We start from the raw sequence: 17,116 nt of genomic DNA on the forward strand, positions 1-17,116 counted from the left end.
CAGCTAAGATAACAATGTCTAAATCTAAACCCTAATATCTCTAGGTCTCTCTGCTTCTTTTCAGTCATGACCAGTGGTCCTAATGATAGACCCAATTCAGGTCGATTACACAGAATTGGACTACCTATTTATAACCAGACAGGGATGCATTTCCCAAAAGCAATTCCTTGAAACCATAGATCCAATGAACAGCAACGTTTTTGAAGAGTGTGCATGTGCATATGTGCTCTAGCACATAAGAACGAGCCGATGATTGAATCTGGAGAAAATGAGAACTACTCCTTTGATGCCAAGTCTGTAATGTATAGCCAAAAAATCTAGCATTAATTCGATCTCAAATGGATTCATTAGAGAATGTATTACTCTACCACCTGCATGACATCATTAAAGGTTCCCTAGATTCAAAAATTTAATTTACCTCGGCATAGTTAAATAACAAGAGTTCAGTACATGGAAATGACATTCAGTGAGTCACAAACTCCATTGTTTCCTCCTTCTTATATAAATCTCATTTGTTTAAAAGACCTCCGAAGAACAGGCGAATCTCAACATAACACCGACTGTTATGTAACAGTCGGGGTGTACGCCCCCAATATTTGCATATGCCAGCCCATGTTCCCAACATTATGAAAGGCATTACACAAGGGCAGCCAGTATTAACGTCTGGATGTGTGCAGAGCTGAATCATCAGACTAGGTAAGCAAGCAAGAACAATAGCAAAAAATGGCAGATGGAGCAATAATAACTGACATGATTCATGATAACATGATATTTTGAGTGATATTTGTAAATTGTCTTTCTAAATGTTTCATTAGTATGTTGCTAATGTACTGTTAAATGTGGTTAAAGTTACCATCGTTTCTTACTGTATTCACGGAGACAAGAGCCGTCGCTATTTTCATTTTTAAACACTTGCAGTCTGTATAATTCATAAACACTTCATTCTTTGAAGTGAAACTTCATTCTTTATAAATCTCTCCAACAGTGTAGCATTAGCCGTTAGCCATGGAGCATAGCCTCAAACATCAATGTAAACATAAAAATAAACACTGTACTTACGCAATTAGACGCTGCATGACGAACACTTTGTAAAGATCCATTTTGAGGGTTATATTAGCTGTTTGAATTTTTTTTATGTTGTTTAAGGCAAGCGTGAGCTCTTGGGGCATGGAGCACCAGATTTAAAGGCCACACACCCTGAATCGGCTCATTTCTAATTATGCCCCAAAATAGGCAGTTAAAAAAATGAATTTAAAAAATCTGTGGGGTATTTTGAGCTGAAACTTCACAGACACATTCAGGGGACACCTTAGACTTATATTACATCTTTTAAAAAAAGTTCTAGGGCACCTTTAACCAACGTAGTTGAACAAATTTGCGACAATATGGTTTCGGGAAACAATCATGGCTTGCTAGGTGATTTCTTCTACAATGCATCATACTTTGGTTGCAGCGAGTTACGTCGTTGTGCGGGAAACGTACCCCTGATCGGTTTACATTCAATCCCTATAAACACTGTGAGCTGTTTACTGCACTCTAAATGTATGAATTTCCAGTATATTTTGAAACTACAGTTGTTGTACTTATATAGTAATCTTTCTTGGTATTATATTAAATACAGTTCTGATGTATAATTCTGAATACAGTATTTTATCATAAGATATTAATATTAAAACGTTTTAGTGTTAACACGTTACTGTGCACCCTTGCACTGAAACAATATACAGTTTCACGGGTGCTATTCATTCTAACATTTTTTTTTATTTTTTTTTTATCTCTGTTAGAGTGGAATACAATAGTGTTGCGCTTCACATGGTTTTTGTTGTAACATGTCCCAAGATAATAAGACTATTCTGCTGTGTTGTGTCTTTTCTGCTTTCAGTTCTTTTCTTGTCCCCTCCCTCTCTCTTTCTTACTTATTATATCTAGATCAAGACTGTTTATGACACAAACTGTCATTTGTTTTCATTAAAGCTGTCATAACTAAGCAGTCTGGAAATAGGAAGCCTTTCAAAGAACTAAACCTGTAGCAGACAATGTTGCTTTGATGCAGATTCTACTGTTAGAACATAGTTCTCTCAAGAACATTAAACAATGGGCCTCATTCACTAATAATTTCATATAATTCAAATATGTGCACAGAAAAAACAAATCACGCAAATACGAAATGGGATTCACCACAGGTGCCTTCTCATATTCATTTATTCTTACCCTTGTTCTAATGTTGATGAATCTGTGTTATATTCTAAATGACAGAGCACGTCCACGCAGGGAGTAATTTGCATAAAACACGCCCGAACCATGCCTTAGCTCTCCTGCTTGCTTGCCTGAGAACAACCGCAGCAACATCGATAAAATTACGTTTTTTTATATGGCTTAGAGACTACATGAGATTGTGTTTCGACCATTCATTTGACAGCTTTATATACACTTATACAGGTTACATTTCCACTTCAATATATATTCTTTTTGAATGGTTTGTAATCAAGTTAATAATCAATATCTATTCTAAATAACAAATGTTCCCTTTCAGTCGGTCACGTTCGACGTACGTCAGTAGTGACCGACGAATTGGGATATCGCTTAGAGAGCCCTATCATCTTCGTGTAAACTAAAACAAGCCAATGGAATTGGCGTGCGATATTTGCATAATGCGCACCGCCCCCGTCAGGTGTATATAAATAGGAAGCAGATGCAATCGCACTCTGTCTTTCGCTTCGGAGCCATTCACTGGTGTCCTGTTTTAGAAGACTCCTTTCTTCGTTTGTTTTATTCTAAAACATTGCCTCAGAAGAGGTAGCCAGGGGGTACGCGAGGATCCCGCCAGTCGAGCGGTCTGTTGCGATGCGACGCGTCTCCCGTCCCAGGCCTGTGAATTCTCAGCCGGTCTGACTGAGAAAGCTTACAGTGCCTGTGGGCAGGCTGCCTCTGCCCTGCACGCGATGGCCCTTTTGCAGGTCTATCAGGCAAAAGCGCTGTCGCAGATGCCCCAGGAAGGTCCTGACCAACAGCTGCTTGGGGAGCTGCGCGCTGCCACTGACCGTGCCCTCCGGGCAACGAAGGTGACAGCGCGTTCTGTTGGCCAGGCGATGTCTACTCTGGTAGTCCAGCAACGCCACCTCTGGCTGACCTTGGCAGACATGGGGGAGACCGACAAACATCGGTTCCTGGATTCCCCCGTGTCTCCGGTCGGCCTTTTCGGCGACGCGGTGGAGAGCTGTGCCCAACAGTTCTCCGCTGCACTCAGCTCGTCGCCGAGGGCGCCCGCCTGCGTCTTCCTCCGCCCCTGCTAAGTCGGCAAAGCAGCAGCCTACACCAGCCAAACAGCAGGGTGCCGGTCGCGGACGTGGTGCCCAGCCCGTCTCTGCCAAGCCAGGTGGCAAGCGGTCGGGGAAAACTCGGCCCTGAGACGGGCGACCTGGAGCGGAAGGTTCCTGCCCTTTGGGAGAGTATTCCATCTGCTCTCCCACCCCCGGAGGAGGGCCGGGGGGGATTTTGTGGCGGCTGTCCATCTACCGCCGCTGGCTCTCCCGAGTCCAGCGGTACCCACTTTGCCACAAAAAGAGCAGTTTCCTCAAACTCCAGGTCACAACAAGGGGTGTCTGCCAGTGTGCCAGGCTCCGCCTCGCCGCTGACAGCTCCCTCCCCATTCGCCAGCAGGCGGCAGTGTGATGGCGCAGACCGCGTCCCGTGCGCCGTCTCCCATGCACACTGCTGCCTCGCAGAGTCCGACCCCACTCCGGGCCGCTCCCAAGCCGTCCGAGTCGGGTCCCTCTCTGCCTTGCTGCCCCACCCCCGGTGCGTCTGTGGTGCCTTTGGTCCCGCTGGCTCAGTGTCTGGAAGCGTGGATAGCGCTCCCCAGCCTGTCCAGTTGGCTCATTCGTACTATCAGACTCGGCTATGCGATTCAGTTCGCCCGGCGTCCCCCGGTCTTCAGGGCTGTCCACTTCACTCAGGTGTCGTTGGACAGTGCACCTGTTCTCCGGGTGGAGATTGCTGTCCTCCTGGCGAAGGATACAATCAAGCCGGTCCCTCCAGCCGATATGAAGTCGGGGTTCTACAGCCCCTACTGCATTGTACCGAAAAAGGGCGGTGGGCTACGGCCAATCCTGGACCGTCCCCAGGATTGGTTTGCAGCAATAGACCTGAAGGACGCGTACTTTCATGTCTCGATTCTGCCTCGACACAGACCCTTCCTAGGTGGGTCTGCGTTCGAGGGTCGGGCATGTCAGTACAAAGTCCTACCCGACATGGTTGTAGCTCCCAGCTGGTTGGGTCTTCAGGTCAACTGGGACAAGAGCAAACTCGCCCCCGGGTAGAGGATCTCTTGTCTCGGTCTCGAGCTAGACTCGGTTGCACGGACTGCGCGTCTCACCGAGGCGCGCGTCCAGTCGGTGTTGAACTGCCTGAGCTCGCTCAAGCGCAGGACAGCGGCTCCACTGAAAGATTTTCAGAGGCTCCTGGGGCATATGGCATCTGCAGCCGCGGTAACGCCGCTCGGATTGCTTCATATGAGACCGCTTCAACACTGGCTCCGCGGCCGGGTCCCGAGATGGGCGTGGCAGTGCAGCACGCTCCGTGTTCCCGTGACACCGAGCTGCCGTCGCACCCTTGTCCGGTGGTTGGACCCTTCGTTCCTGTGGGCCGGAGTACCCCTCGAACGAGTGTCCAGGCACGCTGTGGTCTCCACAGATGTCTCTGCCACGGGATGGGGGACCACGTACAACGGGCATGCAGTGACAGGTCTTTGGACGGGGCCTCAGCTGCATTGGCATACCAATTGCCTCGAGTTGCTAGCGGTCCGTCTTGCGCTGGCCCGCTTCAAGAAGCTGTTGTCAGGCAAGCACGTTCTAGTCCGCTCACAAAGCACTGCGGCCGTTGCGTACACCAACCTACAAGGTGGTCTACGCTTCCGTCGCATGTCGCAACTCGCCCGCCATCTCTTGTTGTGGAGTCAGAAGGATCTGAGGTCCCTTCGGGCCACTCGTGTCTCAGGTGTGCTCAACCGTGCAGCCGACGAGCTGTCACGGCAGCATCTACTTGCGGGCGAGTGACGGCTCCACCCCCAGGCGGTCCAGCTGATTTGGCAGCGTTTCGGCGAGGCCCAGGTAGTCCTGTTTGCCTCCCCGGAAACTGCCCTCTGCCAGTGGTTTTATTCCCTGACCGGCGGCACGCTCGGCACGGATGCCCTGGCACACAGCTGGCCCCCGGGTCTGCGCAAATATGCGTTTCCCCCAGTGAGCCTTCTCGCACAACTCATGTGCAAGGTCAGGGAGGACGGGGAGCAGGTTCTGTTAGTGGCTCCGTACTGGCCCACTCGGACCTGGTTCTCAGACCTCATTCTCCTCGCGACAGCACCTCCCTGGTCGATTCCTCTGAGGAAGGACCCCCTGACTCAGAGACGGGGCACCCTGTGGCACCCGCGTCCCGATCTGTGGAACCTCCACGTGTGGTCCCTGGACGGGATGCGGAGGTTCTGAGTGATCTCCCGCAAGCGGTCGTAGACACCATCACTTCCGCTAGAGCTCCTTCCACTAGGAATCTCTATGCGTTGAAGTGGAACCTGTTCGTCGAATGGTGCGCCTCTCGCCGAGAGGACCCCCGATCATGTTCGGTCGGATCCGTGCTTTCCTTTCTGCAAGATGGGTTGGAGCGAAGGCTGTCTCCCTCCACCCTCAAGGTGTATGTTGCTGCTATTGCCGCACATCACCATGCAGTTGAGGGTAAGTCCCTGGGGAAACACGATCTGATCGTCAGATTCCTGAGGGGGGCCAGGAGACTGAATCCTCCTCGCCCGTCCTCCGTACCCTCTTGGGATTTGACCCTGGTTCTCACAGCTCTCCGGGGTCATCCCTTCGAACCTTTGCAATCAGTCGACCTGAAACTAATGTCTCTTAAGACGGTTCTTCTGGTTGCATTGGCTTCCCTGAAGAGGGTAGGGGATCTGCATGCATTTTCGGTCGACGAAACGTGCCTAGAATTCGGGCCCGGTGATTCTCACGTCATCCTGAGACCCCGGCCTGGATACGTGCCCAAGGTTCCTACCACTCCCTTCAGAGATCAGGTAGTGAACCTGCAAGCGCTGCCCTCGGAGGAGGCAGACCCAGCCCTAGCTTTGCTCTGTCCCGTCCGCGCTCTGCGTGTTTACGTGGACAGAACGCGAAGCTTCAGGACCTCAGATCAGCTCTTCATCTGTTACGGAGGCCAGCAGAAGGGAAAGGCTGTCTCCAAGCAGAGGATGGCCCACTGGATAGTGGATGCCATCGCCTTGGCGTACGAATCCCAGGGCGTGCCTTGCCCGCTCGGGTTGAGAGCCCACTCCACCAGAGGGGTGGCCTCTTCCTGGGCGCTGGCTCATGGCGCCTCGCTGACAGATATCTGTACAGCTGCGGGCTGGGCGACACCAAACACGTTCGCTAGGTTTTATAGCCTACGTATAGAGCCGGTATCCTCACGTGTACTCGCATCCACTAGTCGGTAGACGTGTTGTACCCACTCTAAGTGTCGGCTTGCAATGCAATTCCCGCCATTGGCCGGATACGTGCATACTTTCACTTCAGTCGTGTTCCCCGCTTGGCGAACCCTGTCGAGTTCCTCCGCCTCCCCCTTCGGCTCGGACATTGCGGAGTGTCTGATGCCAGGCCTACATCCGTCGCTGACGCTGTCTGTTGGCTGGGGCCCATATGTCGTGACCCCTCTACGTGAGCGGTCCCATATGTGTATTTTCCACGGTTTAAAACTACCTACGGGCAGAGTCCGTGTCTTTCCCTTAGCAGAGCCAGCTCTGCTGTCACCTGTCAGATGAGTCTCCCCCTACCAGGTGGAGCAATCCCAGGGACTCCATATGCGTACTGCCCCCCGGGCCAGTCCATGTGTGTATTCCCACGTAAAATCCTCTCCCATTGGGTAGGTAGTGGTCTCCGCAGCGTCCCTTATGGGTTCGCTTCCCCAGTGTGTCTAGTTTACTTAGTGGGTAGTGGTTAGACAGCAGTAGACTCTCTCGGTGTAAGCTCGCCCCCTTCACCGCCAGCCGGTGCTATGGGCGGCTGAGCTTGCGCTGGGCACTGGAAGGGGTTTCGTAACTGTGGCGCTTTAGTTGGGATCCCAATTCGTCGGTCACTACTGACGTACGTTGAACGTGACCAACTGAAAGGGAACGTCTCGGTTACGTATGTAACCCTCGTTCCCTGAAGGAGGGAACGGAGACGTACGTCCCGTCGCCACAGTTTCTGTACCCTCGCTGTAGCGCGGACACCAGTTGTCTCCTCAGCGAAAAACAGAGTGCGATTGCATCTGCTTCCTATTTATATACACCTGACGGGGGCGGTGCGCATTATGCAAATATCGCACGCCAATTCCATTGGCTTGTTTTAGTTTACACGAAGATGATAGGGCTCTCTAAGCGATATCCCAATTCGTCGGTCACTACTGACGTACGTCTCCGTTCCCTCCTTCAGGGAACGAGGGTTACATACGTAACCGAGACGATTTAAATGACTTATGAGACTTAAATACTTATTTTTTTGCAAGTCTTCTCACTGGAACGTGCTCTCTCCTTGTCTTCAAGCTGACCATGACAGCCTAGGTCACTGGGGTCACTCAGGTCTGTCTTCTGTGTGACCAATTCACAGTTAAAGCATTTACTTCACTCTTCATCTTCAATCACTAGAGAATAATGACAAATATTGTCTGAACTTCTTACTGAGAGAAGGTACATCTTGCCAGTATGTTTTGGGAAAGTTAACTGATCAGATCTAGAGCTCGACCTTGAAGAAGCTGAGTCATTATCTTTTATTACAGGTCCTGGCTCCAGTGAGGTGAACAATGGGCACCCAGGGGAGATGAAATGACCTAGAAACACTGATATGTGACCTTGGTGGGTTACTTCGTACCTAAACCAGGACCCCTGTTGTCATCCAGATAATCAATTGAGATATGCTTCAAACTATATGTCAATGTGTCGAGTTATCTATGTCTTAGCCAACCAAAATCGTTCAACCTGAAGTAATGACATACTTTAATGACCTGTGTTAAAGTATAATTGCTGCTGTGTACACAGAGTGGCGTACGAACGCCTTGCTGAGTGTTGAAGCTGACTTCTGCTGATGAAACTGCAAACTATTATTCAGTAAAGTTTTCTTCAGTTGATGGCATCTCTGACTCCTGGACTTCATTCATCATATCTGTTCCTAGGGTCACATTACTTTATTATTAAAGGTTAAAATTAACAACAGAGCCCAAACTATTAAATTAACATAATATATTGTTAATTTTCATAATATATTTTACAATGCAGTAGAGATGACAAAGGTTGTAAATAACAAAATAACTAAGAAATTTGATCACCTTGCACCTGTCGCTGAAAATTGTTGGCATTGCAGCTTGTTGAAAGTAATTACATAATCAAAATAAGAATCACTGCTCTGGGGATTCATAGGAACCTTTAACAGTTTTTTCAGTTTACATCGGCAGATCTGTCCGACTCCCTCTTGTACAATCCAGCCACCATAATGTCTAATTCTGTTTCTGTGTAATAGTAGTCTGAGGACACAAGCCAAGCATCATCTTAATTTTAACAGTGAGGAGTTTTGAGCAAAAGACCACATGCAGTGCTATTACTTCATTTTTAGTGTACTTTATGAAGAGTTTTAGCTAAAAATGCTAAGAGGAGAGTCCATCTTCTTTGGTCTGTGTGTAAAACTGGACTAAAGAATTTCTGCCAAATCCTGCTGAATTTCCATGCTGGTGCAGATTGGTTTATGTTAGTTAGTGCTGGTGTATTAGGTGGACCAGTTTAGCCATGCTGTTCTCTCAGCACTAATTGGCCTATAATTCCATCCACCTAGTCTTTTGGGTGGCCATTGTCATTCATTGCAACACTTCAGATAACCTAATGGCAGTAACTCAACAAATAAAATAAAGAGAAGAAGAGTATGAAACCTGTGACTAAGGAGGGAGGTTTATTATTCCCAACACAGGTGCTGAAATTTAATTTGGCAGTGTGAATTAGACTAGTGGCCAGCTGACCCACTCACAGTGGAGTAACATTAATTATCTTTCCCCAGAAGTAAAATGTTAAGATGAGACGGTTTTACAGTGAAGTATGAGCAAGACTTAAAATATTAAGGCCAACAGGAAAAAAAAATGTTAATTATGTTCAGAAGTTATTTGAGGATATAATGAATATTTGACACATTTTTAGATGGCTAGTGAGGATGTAGGCCTGTTCCTGGCAAAATTATGTCCAGGTGATGAAAAGTTACTATAAAAGTACAGCTGCCATCATTATGCTGAGGAAAACTGGGAGGGAAAAAAGCTAATTTTCTGTATGGCTAAAACTGTGGTTCATGAGATCAAATAGAACAATGAAAAGTAGTGAGTCATACATCTCTGTTGTCAAAAGAGGAAGAAAACAAGGGTGTAGATAGGCAGAGTCCAAAAATACATGTTTAAAAAGTTTCAAGTGAATCATTTAAACAGACCATGTGTTCTCTAATGTGAAATAATGACCAGTAACATTTAGTTGCTCCAGTATGTCACTAGAATGTAATTTATTGTAAAGTGTTACCAAAATATTATATATTATACTTGTAGGCCTGGTTTCATAGACAGGCTAGATCTTAGTTCAATTAGGACATTTAAGTAGCTTTCATAAATGTGCTTTCAAAAAAACATTTCTGGTGTGCATCTTGAGACAAAACGTCTGCAAATGTAACCTTGGTTCCCTGAGAAGGGGAACGAGAGACTGTGTGACAGGTGTTTGAAGCATGTGTTTAAACGCGTCAATTGTATTGGCCAGTCACAGCCTATGACATCAGTACTAGTGCAACCGTGAGGTATAAGAAGGGCACTTAGAGAACACGTCATCCACTTCTTCATCTGAAGGGACCATGCAGGCAGCCCAGAGGCATGATCCCCTCCAATGAGAAGACCACAACACATCAGATTACAGAGATGGATGTCCTAAAATGCAGGAGCCTCAGCAAAATGACTATCCAAAAAGAGAGGAGGCTACTAATTAAATTATCACAAGACTAAGTAGTCACAGAGTCTTCGTAAACCCTGACAACTTCCTAGTTATGAGGAGCTCCAGGGAGCAGAGGCCACAAATATAGTATTCTCTGAAAAGAGAGGCAGCCTAATAGCGAAAATAGAGGATTATCAAAAAGGGAGCCTACAACTCCAAAGCTACATTCTGTGTGCCTGTAAAAAAATAGCATGTATCCTATTTTAAAAGCAACTAATGAAGCTACAGGAAACTGAGGTCTCTCCAACACACAACACATCGGATTACGGAGATGTATGTCCTGGGAAGCAAGACTCAACATAATGACCCTCCAAACGAAGGGGAGTGATACTGCTTAACCTGAAAGGGTTCTCCATGACCTACAGAGCATAAAATAGATCTTGGTAAACTGAGTACTCTGCATAGTGACCCTCAATGAGGGGAATACCAACCAAGCTCTTACTAAAGCAAGTCTATCAATGAGGCTCACAAAGAATCCTTCAACCTGATACTACTTTTGTTTATAAGGAGGCCAAGGAAAGCTATTATCCAGTGCCAGGGAGCAAAGTACTTTGCATACCGACCCTCTCAAACAAGGGGAGTACTATACAAGCTCGACCACAAAGACAGCTTTGACGTAGCTAGAGGAGCAGAGTACTCTATATAACTATCCTCTCGACTGAGGGGAGTACTGGCCAAGCTCGGAAACCAGTTATCAAGGAGGTTCCTAAAGAGCCCTACAACCTGATATCTGTAGATTTCTAGGGAGCAGACACATAACCAATTAGGGGAAGTACTTCAACAAACTCAACCTGAAATCTGCTTGTCAAGGAGGCCCACAGAGGACCAACAACTCCATAGTGAATCTAAAACTCTAACAGCAAATGTCCACAAAGGAGGCTAACACAAAGCCTCTGAGCTTGACATAACTCCTGTACAAAGTTTTAAGAACAGAAAACATAAAGTGCTGTTAGAAACTTTGCTTAGCATGTTATCTCTGCAACATCTGTCAATGGAGCATGTTTTCTCACCCGAGCATTGATATTATTATTTTACTCAACATGAACATGTGAAACCCAATATGCCATATGCCGACTTGAGTGTAGATGTACGTTCTGTATGATAATTGGCGCAGTCTGCTTTAATAGCTTTTTTCCGTTCACGCTAATTCTGTTCTTTATATTTTTGTTTACACATATTTTTTAATGTTTTCAACTAAAAGAAAACGTCTCAGGTTACAGATGTAACCCTGGTTTCCTGAGTAGGGAACGAGACGCTGCGTGACAACGCATTGTGAACCTTCTGCGTGATGTCGTCACTGAAGCACTCATGTATCTAGCCAATCGCGTAGCGAGACGTCAGAGACGGGTGACATCACGGACCAGGAAACTATAAAGCACACCTGGATGCAGAGCACGCTAGCTTCTGAATAAGTCTGAAGCAAGCACTCGCAAGTGTGCAGGGGTACGGCAAGAGACGCAGTGTCTCGTTCCCTACTCAGAGAACCAGGGTTACATCTGTAACCTGAGACGTTCCCTTTCGTGGGAACTATCGACGCTGCGTGACAATGCATTGGGAATGCAACCCTAACTGAGCCGTAGCTCAAACACTTGTCAAAGTTATCTTGACAAAACAGAGGACCCCGGAGTGGAGCCGATATCAAGGTTATAATACTTAATAAATGTGTGCTGGCATGACCATCCAGCTGCATCACATATATCACCCATGGAAACTCCGCCATACCCCTAGTCGAATGGGCACGAACATTCAAAGGAGAAGGCTGTCCAGCCGCTTCATAGGCAAGTGAGATGGCCTTCTCTGCTTCGATGCTGGGCCCCCTTTTTTAGGGGACCCATAACAGACAAATAATTGGTTTGACTTACGCCACAGGGCAGCTCTGTGGACATAAGCATCCAAAGCCCTTACTGGGCACAGCAGATTCAATTTTTCCTGATCCGAAGATTCAAATGGAGGAGGATAGAAGGACTGAAGCACAATGGGGCCTGGGACATTGGTAGGGACCTTTGGGACATAACCCGGTCTAGGATACAGGAATGCTTTCACCATTCCTGGAGCAAATTCAAGAAAAGAAGGAACAACAAAAAGTGCTTGTAAGTCTCCTATCCGTTTCAGAGAAGTGATAGCCAATAAAAGAATCGTTTTAAGAGTGAGGAACCTCTCAGGAACCTCCTCTCAGTCCGGAACCCTTGTGCGCACTGGAGGCCTCAACCTCAGTGTGCCACGGAGGAAGCGTGTGACGAGGGGGTCTCGACCTACTGAGATATTCCCCTCAAGAGGAGCATGATATGCTGAAATTGCTGCAAACCTTTAAGGTTGAGTGAGATAGGCCCTCCGAGAATTTTTCCTGGAGGAATTTTAGCACACAGCTAATGGAAGAAAGGACAGGGTCCGTATTATTGTGTCTACACCAGGTAGAAAAAAAATTCCATTTGTAGGCATACAACTTCCTCATGGTGGGAGGTCTGGAATTAAGGATGGTCTCCACAACCTCGGTTGGGAGACCAGCATCTACGAGCCTGGCCCCTTAGAGGCCAAGCCCATAGTTTCAGTCGTTCAGGGCGGGGCTGTATAATCGTGCCGCCTGCTTGAGACAGGAGATCCTGTCTGAGAGGAAGCTCCATTGGGGAGCCGTTGAGTAATGACACTAGGTCTGAAAAACCATATCCTGGTTGGCCAGAATGGGGCTACCAGTATTAGGTTGGCCTCTTCTCAGCGTACTTTTTCCAGAACTCCCGGGAGAAGGATCGGGGGAAATGCGTACAGGCGCAGCCTCGGCCACATCTGTACCATAGCATCCAGACCCAGAGGTGCTGGATGTGTTAGGGAGTACCAGAGCGGACACTGGGTTGAATCTCCCGAAGCAAACAGGTAGACTTCCGCTCGACCAAAATTTTTCCATAGGAGATCCACCACTTCTGGGTGGAGTCTCCACTCCCCGGGCCTTGGCCCCTGCCTCGACAGGGCATCTGCTCCCATATTTTGATGTCCCGGGATGTAAGCTGCCCTCAGTGAGAGCAGCTTCCCTTGAGACCACAGGACGATCTGACGGGCCAAGTAATATAGTCGGCGAGACCGCAGACCCCCCTGATGATTTATATATGCAACCACTGCAGTGTTGTCCGTACGAACCAACACATGGTAACCTCTCAGATCTGGGAGAAAGTGTTTTAAAGCTAGGAACACTGCCATCTTTCCACATGGTCAGAGAATGAAGACATCGTTTTGAAACTTTGATCATGCGGAAGGGATTTCCCCTTGGGAGAACCCCCTGGTCCTGAGCCACCACTGTAAGGGTCTCATGTGCAGAAGGCCAAAAGGTATTACGTTGGACGCAGCTGCCATCAGACCCAGCAGTTTCTGGAACTGTTTTACAGTGAGTGACTGGCCTAACTTCACCCCTTTCATAGCCATAAGAATGGCACTCACCCGAGCGGGAGACAGATGTGCCCGCATCGTGGTGGAGTCCCACTCTACACCCAGATAATTGGTAGAATGAACTGGAACTAGCACACTCTTTTTGGCATTGAGCCTCAGCACAAGCCTCTTCATATGGGACACAACAACATCTCGATGTTGAACTGCTAGTTGCTCTGACTGAGCTACAATCAACCAATCGCCGATATAATTCAGTACGCGAATGCCCTGGATCCTCAATGGGGCCAGAGCTGCATCCACGCATTTCGTGAATGTGCGGGGTGATAATGATAGGCCAAACGGAAGAACCCTGTACTGGTAAGCTTCGCCCCCGAAAGCAAACCTGAGGAACTTCCTGTGAGAAGGATGGATGGACACATGAAAGTACGCATCTTTCAGGTCTATTGCCACAAACCAGTCCTCCGATCTGATCTGTGGTATAATCTGTTTGAGTGTCAGCATCTTGAACTTGAGCTTTTGTATTGAGCGATTTAGCACACGTAAATCTATGATAGGTCGTAGACCTCCATCCTTCTTTGGAACAATGAAATAATGGCTGTAAAACCCTGACTGATTGCTGGGAGGAGGAACCCTTTCTATAGCTCCTTTTCGCAAAAGTGTCGTAACTTCTTGTTCCATAACCAGAGACTGCTCAGGGGTTACCACTGTGGGAAGAACCCTGTTTAATCTGGACGGGCGAGACCCGAATTGAATTTTGTAACCCTCTTTTATAGTGAGCAGCACCCATTTCGATATATTCGGGAGAAGTTTCCATTCTACCAAATAATCTACTAAGGGAACCAGTCTCTCGACTGCGCGGCTGTTAGATATATTTTTCGCCGGCTCCCTTCGGAGGGGGCCGCCCTCATCGGTTCCTGACCCACAGACATCAGGACCGCTCCGAAGCCTTCAGGGCCAGGATAACGGCACACAGGTCCGTTCTGCCCCTAGAAGGCTTCGGCTGAGCAAGGGAAGCCACGCTGATTTTTTGTTGCACTCTGTGGTGCGCTGAGGAGCTCATCGACGGCCAAGGCTGCTCCTGCTCAAAAGCCTCGGTGGGGTTTCTAGGTCTGCGGGGGATGAACCTCTGGAATGCCGCAGACTGTTTCTTAGCCTCCTGGAACCTTTCGACGACTGTTGTAACAGCGTCGCCGAAGAGGCCCGCAGGAGACAGCGGCGCGTCCATAAGGGAGGCTTTGTCACGCTCCCTTATGTCCGAGAGGTTCAGCCACAAGTGCCTCTCCGTAGCCACCAATGCTGCCATAGAGTGGCCGATTTCTTTTGCCGTCTCTTTGGTGGCACGGAGAGCCAGGTCAGTTGCCATCCTGATTTCCTGGATGCACTCATACGTGGCCTCCCCGCTGTTTTCAACTTCCCCCAGCAGGTCAGCTTGATATGCTTGTAAAAGCGACATGGTGTGCAAACATGCCGCCGCCTGACCTGCTGCCACGTAGGCTTTGCCCACCAAGCTTGATCTGGTCTTTAGTAGTTTGGTGGCCAACGTCAGGGTTTTCAGCGACGATGCAGACTCAGGGGAGAGATAGCCCGCAAGCGTCTCTTCCACCCGAGGCATCACCGCATAGCCTTGTTGTTTCAGCCCCACGATATTACTGTACACTGAGGTCTGGGGGCTGAACACACGATATGAAGCAGGCCTTTTCCACGACCTCGACACCTCTGTGTGGAGGTCGGGAAAGAAAGGCAAACCCTGATGCTGGGGTAGTGACTGAGCGGGCAGAAAGCGCTCATCAAGTTTACTCTTAGGTCTTGTGTCTGCCCGCTCTGCTGGCCAGTCGATTTTTAATTTGGCCACAGCCCTGGTCACTACCTCTAGGAGCTCCTCATATGCTGGGGAAGTGGATGGCGGTTCCTCTTCCCCAACGCTCACCACATCAACCTCCTCGGAGGAAGAGAGGCGAAGCGCTGGTGCCTCTCTCTGGGGGGAAGAAACCGCTACGCGTGCTTCCGCCGCCCGAGGAGAGGCACTGGGGCTGGCAGGTAAAGGGCGAGATAAGGCTGGGCCTGTCTCAACCCCCTCTGCCAGCTCCATTTGCGAACCCCACAAATGAAGCCGCAGCTGTGCTTTATAGTTTCCTGGTCCGTGACGTCACACATGAGTGCTTCAGTGACGACATCACGCAGAAGGTTCCCAATGCGTTGTCACACAGCGTCGATAGTTCCCACAAAAGGGAACCTTTAGATATAATGCATGCTTGTTGTGTATATTGCCTAATTGTAAACTTGTACAAAATTGGTGACAAAAACTTGATGAATAAAAAAAAAATCTTTCTCGTTAAACATCATTTAAATAAACAAATATTAGAATATTCATTTTTTTTTATGAGTCCAAATATTCAAATACAATATTTCTGAAAAATGCCCTTCCCTAGTAATAACCCTCAGAGGGAAGGAGAAGATGTTATCTGCCTCTGCCAATTCCAGGATGCTGTTTGCATCTATACTGGATCACTTTCCTCAGGTCTTGTTTCTTTTTCCTTGATTCTCGCCTCCTACGTGACCTGCTCCTCAGTGGAGGAGGAGCACGAACAGCAACACTGGCCTTCTGGCCCTGCCTTCGTTCCTCAAATCGAGACAGGCCAGAACGCCCGTTTGTTTGGGTGTAGACTCAGACCATACAGTTTGGAAGGCAAAATCGATGCATCAAGGTTCACCCACCATTGCTGCCATCAATCTACCAATCACGGCAGAGGTCTGTTTGGTAGCCCGGAGAGCCAGGTCTGTGGTGCGGCACAGCTCTACAATCGCCTCAGAGGAAAGAACCTGACCCTGGTCCAAGTCTCTCAGCAAATCAGTCTGGTAAGCCTGAAGCACTGCCATAGTATGCATTGCAGCCCCAGCCATTCAAAATCGATGTTTCTCTGAGCGAGAGATAGCTTGCGAACATCCCATCGATAGGGGGCATCGACACTTATCCGTGCTCACACATTCCCTTAACATTTGCAAAATTTGGCGTGCTGATGTCGATAGATGCGGGCCGAATACAGATTCTTCCATGCCTTCTCGATCTCAGTATGGAGATCAGGAAATAATGGAAGGCTCACTGCATCTGGGTGGTTTTGTCCAGATAGAAACCACTCATCTAATCTCCCATGAGTGGTCTTCTCCTTCTTGTGCCTCTACGGCAGATCGAGCTTGGCATTCCATAACCTCCAACAGCTCAACAGGGGGAGGTAGGCTGAGAGGGCTCAGACATTTCAACGTCTTCGCCTTCACTAGCCACTTTCTGCTCATCTTGGTAGAGCATTGGCTGTTGGATCAGAAGATATAAGGGACAACACATCGTCCTCCAGCAGCTTGCTCTCATCAGCCACTGAAGAGTGTGAGAGATTTATACCTCTCTCAAACTCCTCAGTGAGCTCCACCTTAGACCCCTAGTCTCCTCCCCGCCTCAGCAAGAGCAGGACCCGATCCGTGGGGTACAGGTGCCTGTCCCCTCCCTCTCTCAAGAAGAGGTACACACAAGAGCAGACCTTTTTTTTACTGGAAAACACTCACAATGCATGCAAACAGCCCCTCGAGGACTGAGCATGCATGTTCCTCGCCCAAACAAATCACGCACAAGTCGTGTGTGTCATCAGGTTTCAAAAATCTTGGACACGGATCCACACACTTCTTGAAATGCTTAGGTTCACAAGCCATAATAAGTCACTTTCT

The sequence above is a fragment of the Chanodichthys erythropterus genome, chromosome 1 (assembly GCF_024489055.1).
Source record: "Chanodichthys erythropterus isolate Z2021 chromosome 1, ASM2448905v1, whole genome shotgun sequence".
NCBI lineage: Eukaryota > Metazoa > Chordata > Actinopteri > Cypriniformes > Xenocyprididae > Chanodichthys > Chanodichthys erythropterus.